This window comes from Cyprinus carpio, chromosome A4 (genome assembly GCF_018340385.1).
Source record: "Cyprinus carpio isolate SPL01 chromosome A4, ASM1834038v1, whole genome shotgun sequence".
NCBI classification, from domain to species: domain Eukaryota; kingdom Metazoa; phylum Chordata; class Actinopteri; order Cypriniformes; family Cyprinidae; genus Cyprinus; species Cyprinus carpio.
In genome coordinates this window covers 27,429,823-27,440,800 of record NC_056575.1, presented here as the reverse complement: position 1 = coordinate 27,440,800, position 10,978 = coordinate 27,429,823, and the positions used below count along the sequence as shown (strand labels likewise).

The 10,978-nt window shown below is 37.6% G+C and overlaps 1 pseudogene; it reads right to left on the bottom strand.

Moving 5' to 3' along the window:
• Positions 1–501: 501 nt before the first annotated feature.
• Positions 502–1,709, bottom strand: LOC122141658 (annotated as a pseudogene).
• Between the last annotated feature and the right edge of the window lie 9,269 nt (positions 1,710–10,978).

Sequence of the window (10,978 nt, the reverse complement as noted above, 5' to 3'; positions counted from 1 at the left end):
ATGGTAAAAGAAAACATCATTAGCAGAATAAAGTAATGTACATACGGTTTTGGACTCCAGCACTTGTAAAATTTTATCTTCATCCATCTCCAAGCCACAGCTTGAGGTGAATGCACGATCTTTCTGAGACAGACCCTTGAACACTTCAGTCTTTGGAACAATATCACTTGTCCTAGAGCAATTACCCAGCCATGGAGTAAAGGCAGTGTATGTCAAGGGACATGCATAAGGACTGGCAAATGAGTTTCCTAAAATGCAAAAAAGGAAAATAAACGTCCATTTATGGATTTAAGCTCTTACCATCACAGAACCCAGAAGCAATCATTTTCTGCTCAATTGTCTCCCATCTTGTCCTGACAATAACTTGAGTGTCTTCTTGGCTGATATTGTCCAAGTTGGGCCGCCTAAACAGATGTGCTAATATACAACCAAGCAAATAAAGACTAGTCATTATCTGCATTCACAACAACACAAAATTCACACAATACACCCACAAAAAAGTCCTGTTTTCATAATTGTGATATCCCGACTGATACTCCTGAAACCTCACTGGACGTCTACAAACAAGGCAGTTCTTCACATACACTGGCACACCTGGAGAACACAGAAAATTGAATAAAAGATATGTTAAAAACACAATGTGTAAATACATAAAGATATAAACACATTTCTGAAATTAACCTCGAGTCACTGAGGATACGCCATACACCGTCCCATGCCGTGTAATCAGCACCCTCTCCCCCAGAGCTGGTGGAGTTGGGCCAGGGCAATAAGGACAGTTGGACTCCAGGGGTTCAAACAAGTCTGGGATTTGGCGCTCTTTTGTTGACAAATCCTCTGGAAGGTCTTCTGGCACCCTCTTTTTTCCGCCACAAATAATCTGTCCAATCCTGTATTTCAGCAGAAGCCAGTGCTGCCACTTCTGTCTCTGCAACATCTCTGACCCTTTCATCCACATCACTGTCTCCAGCATTTGGGTCAGTCTGACAAGAAAGGAGGTGGGGTTTCTCTTGAAACAGCCACCACATGCTTAAGTACCTGTGCAAACAGCTTCTCATTTTATTGCAGCACTGGCAGTGCCACTGGCCCACATGGCTATCAAAAGAAACCCTTGTCCTTTCAAACTGACACCAGTTGTCTCTTACCCCAGTAAACACAGAAAAATAAATAAACCTGACAGAGGTTTGCTCATGCCAAAAAATAGGAAACACACAATCAACACCACTAGTAATACTTTTGATTCTGAGCTGCAAACATTCATCTTGACGGGTTCTGGACATCAGGCCACTGTCTACCATTGACTGCAAAGAGTCCTCCCTAAGTGCTGGTGGTGCAGAATAGCACACAGCTCTGTTTGTCCTCTGAAGGTGATCACACTCCTCATGCCTGGATGCCACTTTCCTACTCCAATCCTCATAAAATCACGACACAGAGGAGATTCACAGGCAATAGACCCTGAGACTATTTGCTTTTTTACATGAATAGGGACTCTAGGTCCATGGGCATCTTTTGGGGTGACAAAAATCCCATTTCTCTCATCAATATAAATGACAGGTGGTTGCTCCTGCCTGACATGCTGCCTTGCCTTAGGGTTTTCAGATGGCCCTTCTGAGGCAAAATATTTAAATATGTAAAGACAATATGTAGACCAAGACCAATAAATATTAAACATTGATAAATACCAGTATCAAAAGTACATACTATCTGGCCTGTTGGAAACTTTGTCTGTAACTGCAAAATCTGCAAACAATACAAAATGATGAGGGGAGTTAATCTTAACATGGATAATCAAAATAAATAAAATTTAACTAATTACATTACACATTCTATGATTATGGAGGTGCTTTTTAAAGTCAGGAGCACAACACAAGATGTGCTGACACTTAGGGCAATGCCAATGGCACCTCTTCCTTTGTCGGGAACTCAAACAAAAGCAAGGAATGCAATATTTTTCTAGAAAGATGAGAAAGTTAATACATTTAAACTTACAGCCAACATGAACACACGTGTAAAGTGCATGTGTGGTTTGTACAATGCTTACGGATGCCATTATCCTCAAAATATATGGCATACTTTAAATGTTTTGCCTGAAAGTGTTCAGGATTTGACAACACCCCAGCTGTACTGTAGAGACAACTGCCTGTCCCAGAATAGACTTCATCTATTCCAAAAGAAAGTGGTACACCTGCACATGCATTGTATAAGAGAAAATAACATACTGTAGTGAATGTGACAGACATAATTCACCTTTGTTAAGTGTAGTTCTGTACACTGTGTTTCTGCATAACTGTTCAGGGATCGTGGTCCCTTTAAATGTTCGGAATGCGTGATGACGTAAAACGCTGGTCAGCGCCATTGTTCTTTTATTCTTGTTTTTCCTTAAAAAATAAAGGACACACGCATTCGTGTGCTCAAAGTGAGAAGTTGTCCCTTGCAAATTACTGCAATTTCCACAATACTTCAAAATTAGCAAAACAAACTCATTCACATATAAAAGGTAGAACATAAAAGGTGATATGAACATTGACTGGTTTGCGAATCAATGTCCAATGAAACAAAAGATAGTTACATTGATCGCTGCTTGTAATCTGTCTCAGATGATCTTTCAACCAACCAGAGTCTTTACTAACAGTGCTGGACATACTTCTGCCACTTGCATAGACCATATTTATACATATATTCCTGAATGTTGCACTAAACCAGTTTCTCAATCTGTGGGTTTTAGTGACCATAATATCATAGCAATTACCAGAAAAACTAAAATTCCAAAATGTAAGGTTAATATAGTACATAAAAGAATGTTTAAGAAATTTATTCCGGAGAATTTTTTGGCAGATGTTGGTGGTATTGATTGGACTGATGTGTATGCTGCTGAGGAGCCTGAGGCCGCCTTAAATATCTTTATGGAAAGATTTATGAAGAATTGTTGATAGGCCTGCCCCTATGAGAAAGTGTATTGTAAAAGGGAGACCAGCCCCATGGCTGAATGAGAGTATAAAGAGCTCATGAAGGAAAGAGACAAAGCCAAATGTATATTAGTAAAGACTGGATTGGTGGAGGACAGATTCAAGTACTGTCAACTGAGAAAAACAGGTTACTAAACTGAATAGACTGATGAAAAAAGCTTATTACTGCAGAGATAAATGCTGTAAAGCAAGATGGAAAAGAGCTCTGGAAACCCCTTAATGAAATAATGGGGAGGCGGACCATCTGGAGGGGCTTCCCTTTGTGGAGTCAGAAGGCAAGTTTTTGACCAAGCCATATGATATATGCGAAGTATTTTAATGATTTCTACATAAATATAGGGTCCATGCACTAAGCCAGAATATGGACAATACTGATTCTAATTACCTAAAGTTTATAAAAAAAAATATGTGATGTTAGATAAGAGTTGCACTTTCCAGTTTAATAATGTTGAGGAGCCGGAAGTAAAAAAGTTGTTGAAGTCTCTGCCCGAACACAGCTCAGTAGATACTGATATGCTGGACAGTAAAGTACTTAGCCTGGTGGTTGACTATGTTTGCGGTCCGTTATGTCAAATATTAAATGCATGCTTAATGAAAGGTGTTTTTCCCCCTATTTGGAAAGAAGGTAAAATTATTCCCTTACCTAAAGATGGCAGACTAGCCACTTACTGGGAAGAACAGCAGACCTATTTACTATTCTCCCAGTTCTTGGTAAGCTGATGGAGAGAATAGTTCACTCACAAGTAAAGGAATATTTTGAATCTAATGGTTTGAACACAGATTTCCAACATGCTTATAGACAAAACCACTCAACTTGTTCTGCCCTTACAGTAATGCCAGATGACTGGCTCAAGGAAAGGGATAATTTAAAGATGACTGGTGCTGTATTACTTGATTTTAGTGCGGCATTTGATGTCATAGATCACAATCTACTCATTGGTAAACTAGAATGCTATGGATTTAGTCCAACTGCCATCGATTTTATGAAGAGTTATCTCACATGTAGGACGCAACGGGTTTATTACACTGGCAGCTGGTCTCACTCTAAGGTCTTGGACTGTGGGGTTCCGCAAGGGAGCTGCCTGGACCCACTTTTATACGCCATCTTCACAAATGATTTACCATCTGTTTTGTGTAAAGCAACTGTACAAATGTATGCTGATGATTCCACATTGTATTATGCTGCAAAAACCGTCAGTGAACTGGATTATGTTTTATCAGCTGTGTTAAATATGGTTTCCGATTGGATAAAACAGAATAAGTTGGTGCTGAATATCTCAAAAACCAAATCAATTATTTTGGGATCGCGTCATAAATTGTCATTAATACCAAAGATGAGTTTAAACTTGTCTGGGGAACCTATAGAACAGGTAGATAAAGTAAAATTACTGGGCACAATAGTGGATAGTAAGCTGTCATGGGTAGAGAACATATTGATATCATAGTGAAGAAGATGGGTAGTGGTATCTCTATGGTGAGGAATGTCTTCCTTATGTCCCTACACACATTGTGGAGCAGGTGGCTAAATCTTTAATTTTATGTCATTTGGATTATTGTGCCCCTGTATGGTCATCTATATCTAAAGGTCAACTAAAGAAATTACAAACGACCCAAAACAGAGCTGCCAGGTTAGTATTATATTGTCCCATTAGAACAAATACTATTAGTATGCACTGTCAGGTCTCATGGTTAACGGTGGAGAAAAGGCTGGTTTTTAATACAATTAAGTTTTTTAGAAACATTGTCTATTCTTCTCAACCAGTTTTTTTATATAACCAAATTGTTGGGTGTGATCAGGTACATTCTCATGTGACTAGGTCTGTGGATGATGGCCTGATAATGTTACCACGCCCAAAATCAAATGCTTTAAAGAGAACTGTTATTTATCGTGCCATCAATCATTGGAATAATTGCCCATTGAATATACGTAAAATGAATGGCAAAGACTCTTTTAGGTACCATCTGAGAATGCACTATTTAAATTTGTGAGTAAGGAAAAGAACATATTTATTTTATGAATGTAATACTGTAATCATTTATTCAGACTAAATTTATGATGATGTGTATTGATGTATATAATGTTAAAGTGCTATACTGTTTTATATTAACATTGTTATGTGATTTCTTTTTGTTGTGGACCCCCAGGAAGACTAGCTCGTTCAATTTGGTGACAGCTAATGGGGGATCCTTTTTACAATAAAACACAATACATGCACGTACACGTATACACACCTTTACAAAAACATGCAGATATACACATGCTGCATACATGAAAGCATGTACACACACCATACATATACATCTTGTGTGCAACACACAACAAGAATGTGGTGAGAAATCTCTAGAAGAGTAAGAAATTCACATGGCCTGATGTATACCCTGAAGAAATAAATAAGTACAAAGGTCTGCTTCTCTACATGGGTGTGACAGATCCTGCCAAAAAAGTGAGGGACAATTTTCCAGCACTTCCTGGACATTGCAGTGACCAACAGCTTCATTTTACACAAAGACATGCAGGTACAGATGCACACACACTTATATACACACACACATACATGCCATACACACATATACAGAATATACACCATAAGATGCATGCATGTACACACACATTTGCATACACACCAATATACAGTATAAGATACACGCACACATACACACTCACCTTTACACACTACATAATATACACATACACACATTCAAACACACAAACATATGGTCACAATGTGAGGTCAAAATGCACTCACTGCAGAGAGACTAGGTACCCAGCATGCATTGTAGCATGAATGAATAAATTCAACCTATCACAAGAGCTGCTGAAACAAGTTCTACTCCGCCATCATTGAATCCGTCCTCTGCACTTCAGTAACTGTCTGGTTCAGCTCAGCTTCTAAATCTGACCTCAGAAGACTACAGAGGGTAGTCCGGACTGCTGAGCGAATCATTTGTACAACCCTCCCTTCTATTCAAGAACTGTACTTATCCAGAGTGAACAAAACAGCTGGTCGACGCTACAGGGCACCCCTCAAATCCCGCACACTTCCTCTTTGAACTGTTTGTCTGGTCGACGCTACAGGGCTCTGAGCACCAGAACGACCAGACACAGGAACATTTTCTTCCCCCAGGCAATCCATCTAATGAACACTTGACAATAACTGTGGAACACACAACACTATATATACACACATACACTTATTTAACACACATACTAGTCTACACTTCAAAACTGCTCATAATATACCTGTACATAGAAAACTGTCTATTGTAATATACCTGCACATACAATTGTCAATATATTGTTATTCCTTACCTACTTATTTGTATTTTATGTGTTTTTTTGTTCTATCGCTGTCATTCTGTTGCACTGCGGAAGCTTCTGTCATGAAAACAAATTCCGCGTATGTGTAAACATACCTGGCAATAAAGCTCATTCTGATTCTGAAGCTTTTGATTATCACCATTGTTGAGATTCATACACTGATTCTTTATGTTTGACACAGTAACTCAAAATTTTTGTGTCTTATGCCTTCAAAATCTTGCCTTTATACATGATTATGACACTGCTGGACCCTATACTGCATAATCATAAAGCTATTATAATTAAAAACTTTAAATTAATAGCACCTCACAAGGACTGCATACTGAATCTAAGTGATAATTGGATTGTTATCATTAATAAAATAGTAAGCTCATACTGTGAGCTCACCATGTAAGAGCACAGTGGTATCAATGTGATAGTGTTGAGAAACAGTGTTGAGAAACAGGATCTAGAATCTCGCCCCCGGCGAACTGAACTGCCTCTTCTCAACCTGCTCAACATTTTGATTTCACAATGAGCTCACATATTACTCACACTGTGAGTATCAGTGTATGTGAATGGTGTGATGTTTTTGTGATCATCAAATGATCTCATGTGTTGACTGGGAAACCTCCAGGGCTCAAACACAAATACATACTAGAGCATTTGGAAAATGTTTCGCCAGTGTCTTATTTCTCGCTTTAAACAACAAGCCCCTTTCTTTGCTTTAACGGACCTACTCTTGCTTTCGTTTCGTTCCCTCTGGCACTCCCGTAGGACATGCCCAGGATACAGTTATTTGCAAAGAAATAACAGAGTATTACATACATGTTTTTAGGTGTAGAAAAATGATTAAGATCATAAAAATATTGAAGCTAAAGGTTTTCATAAAGCAGTAATCCCAGTCAACACGTGAAATAATACGATGATCAGAGTTACATCACACCATTCTCATACACTGATACCCCAGATACACCTAACAACTTTTCGGTTTCCATGCTAATTTAATGAAAGTCTGTTTTGATCTGATGTCAAGTGTAATCTGGATCACAGCCACAGGCAAAACAGTGTCAGAAACCACCTTTTTTTTTAATGAGAGAGAGAGATAGATATAGATATACATGTATATAAAAGATGTAAATGAACTAAATAAATCCCTCTTTTCCTCACACACTGTCATGATACACAGGAGAGGAACGAGGAGATGCTGGAGAATACTTGAACTGGACTTTTTAACTCCATGAACCAAGGGAGACAAACTCCGAATGACGTTTAACAGCAGACAAAGGAACAAGATCTGGAACACACTTTAAAAACAGAACAAATTAAAAACCTAAGACTAATAACACCAAAAAAAAATAAGAAAATCAAACTACATTGGCAAAGGAATAGGAAGGACCAAATAAGGACAAACAGGAACATACACGTGACGCACACTGACTGTAATCAAACATTACTATTCAAGATTTTGTTGTATTTTATTTAATGGCTGCAACTGTGTGAATGTACAAATAAACATTTTCTTTTTTATTATGTTTAACAATCATTTGTTAATGACATTAAAGATGGTATTTATTGCTGTTTGCTTTGGGTTAGATGATGCTCTTTTAGGAGAACCTCTGACCGCTGCATCTCCTCCAGGAATCCATTTACTCTGAACAGATTATTCATCTCTGGAAAAAAGATTTAGCATCAACATTAGACAATATCAACAATATATCATCAACAGTGTCAACAATATTTTTTTTCTTTGCAGGATACATTAACAATGTGTTTTTCTATATTATTAGTCATGTTCATTTAAAAGTCCAGTTTAAAAATGTGTCATTATAGATCAGTCACACTTTATCTGAACATGACACATTTTTACTTTAATTGTTAATAAACAGTTTCTTAGTCTTGAGAGGAATCAAGAAAACCATTTATTTGATGATACTTTAAAAAAATGTAATGTAATGTTACTCACCTGTCAAAACAACAAGAAATGCATGATGCCAGAAAATCACAGCAGATTGAAAAGAAACAATCACAGCATCCAGAACAATCACAATCAGTGCAATCGCATCCAGAACAATCACAATCAGTGCAATCGCATCCAGAACAATCACAATCAGTGCAATCGGGTGCAGCACAATCACTAATTGCTACATCTACATCAACATCGACATCTGGTTGATGTTTCTTACGACTGCACTTGTATTTAATCTCGCCATTCTTATTGCGATTCTTGCGTCCCCTTTTGTTGTTCTTACCCATCACTAGTCTAGTTTTAATGACAGAAATGTTCTCAAATCCTTAAACAGCCTTCACCTTGTCCAGGGCCATCCTTTGGGCGGAGTAAGTGGTGTGACCACACCAGGCTCCGCCCTCTAGGGGACCCTGTGGCATGGGGAAACATTTAAAATAATTTATTGGTATTAATAGTTTATGAAAAAATTAAGCATTATGATTTATCCTCCATCCCCAACTCCTCCTTTCGCCTCAGTCAGGACTTGGCTTTCTGTTTATCTCTTGTTGAATGAGACTCCTTTTATTTGAATAATGTTGCCACAATTAAATATCATAGGAAAAGTAATGATATCTGCTTTGCTCTGTTCTATTTATCCTAAGGGGGGTTATTATTGCAGCTCTCCATGCTCATTCATGACAGAGTTTTTGCCCAGAACAGAACCATACCGCCAAACCAAACTATGCTTATTGTCAATCATTTTGACAATAGTGGTTCTGACAGAAATAAAAAAAATGTCTCTCAAAAGAAAGAGTCGACTCTATATCGCTTAAAAGAGTCATTTAAAATGTAATTTCTCATTTCTGTGAAGTTCACATGAAGTTCACAAGTTTCCACTTTTGCATAATGCCCACCTACATTCTGCGTGAACATCCTACAAAAACTTGAACCCCCCTCAAACACTGTAGCTCGTCTGTTTGGATAACATGTAAAAACATGTTATAAGGAAATTAAAGTGTTTTTTTACCGTATAGGTGTAACACTTTCCAGTGTGCAGTGACGATTCACAAATGGGCGTTGCACATTTAAAGTGTGTTTATTCTGCAAAACAGGAAGTAAAGGTTTTAGTTGCGGCTCTCATCATCACTCATGAGGAAATCTCACTCTTAAACTCATGCGAGACTTAAAACATGTGCAAAACATTTCTTTTTAAACATGCAAAATATCCTCAGTTCAGCGTGAAATAATAACATCTCTGCTCTATTCTCCCTGAACAACATTCGTGTTACCACATGAACTCATTTAACTCATGGGTGCTCCCTCATTTGGGAGTCACACTTGTGCTCTTCACAGTCAAAAGTGACTGGGACACCTGTAACTGTCACAAATTCGGTCTATAAACTTCCCGTCCACTCACCACCATAGGTCCCCCGCTCTCCACATGGACTTTCACACTACACAGACTGTCACCCTGGACTACATTTCCCATGTTCTGTTGCACTAATCACAAGTTCACCTGAAACCAATTACACACAGCTGCTACCAATAACACACACTATATAAATCAGTCTCACGCCACCATTCAACGCTGAGTATTGTTTAGCATTTATCATTCTTCTAGTAGTAGTTACTTTATGGAGCCGGTTCCCGGTCTAGTTCCTAGTTTAGTATAGTCTTTCTTTGCCTGTTTTTCTGTGTGAAGATCTTTGCCTTTGTATTTCAGATTGCCCTATCGTCTTGCTGTTTGGACTCAGTTTGCCCCTGTCTGGACTATTGTTTGTGTTTTCAGATTACCCCTTTTGTCAAGCCCTCTGGATTCTTTTTGCCGATCAAAGGTCCCACGCTTGTCCTAGTCCTTGTCTTTGTCTTGCCAGTGTTGTACCTGTTTGCCATTGTTTGACCTATGTCTGTTCATATGACCAATCTTGGAAATAAAGCCTTGGATATGGATCTGCCCGTCTCGTTCGTCCCGTACAACAACGTAACCTTTCATTTTGTTTCAGTAAAAAACACTCTATTTGTTAATTTTTTTTTTTTGGGGGGGCGTTTTGAGAGGATTTTCTGTGGTAACAATATTTATGCAGTAATTCATATCCATTTGTTATCCCATTTGAATTTATATTTTTTTAAAAACCATTTTTTTTTTTAATTAATGCAGTGTTTCAGGTTAAAATAGAGACTTAACCATTCAAATCCGATTTTGGAAGGCAGATTGTAAAGCTCCATCTGATTTCATATATGTATATATATAATAGCAGGTGTATTTAGATGCTTTTATAGCTCTCTATAGAGCAGCTTGTGAATTGCCTAATTGTTTTTAAACAATTGATTCTACATTTTTATTAGGTGGAAGAGTTGAACATTATATTAAAACAATCTACAAAGACTATCTCTTATAAAGTTTGTATTTTTTATCTTAGAAATGATTTGAAATGTTAAATTTTGTATTATGATTACAGTCAAACCTAAAAACATTGTGTTAGAAAGAGAACACAAGGAAGTATTTAAGTATTTTTTTTTTTCAGAATTTGTAAAAAAAAAAAAATGCAATTAATTCAGTGTTTAACACTATGTAAACCATTTTATTGAAACGTCAATTGTGTAAAATTCAAAAAGGAATACGAAAATAATGAAACATAGTAAATGCAAAAAAGAGAAACTACTGTAAGCTAACTACAGTAGGTAGACATCCAAATGGGTAATACCTCCGCCGGCTGCCTCAGGCCTCTGCGTTAACTGCAATTCAGTCGCGTGTTAAAATCATTC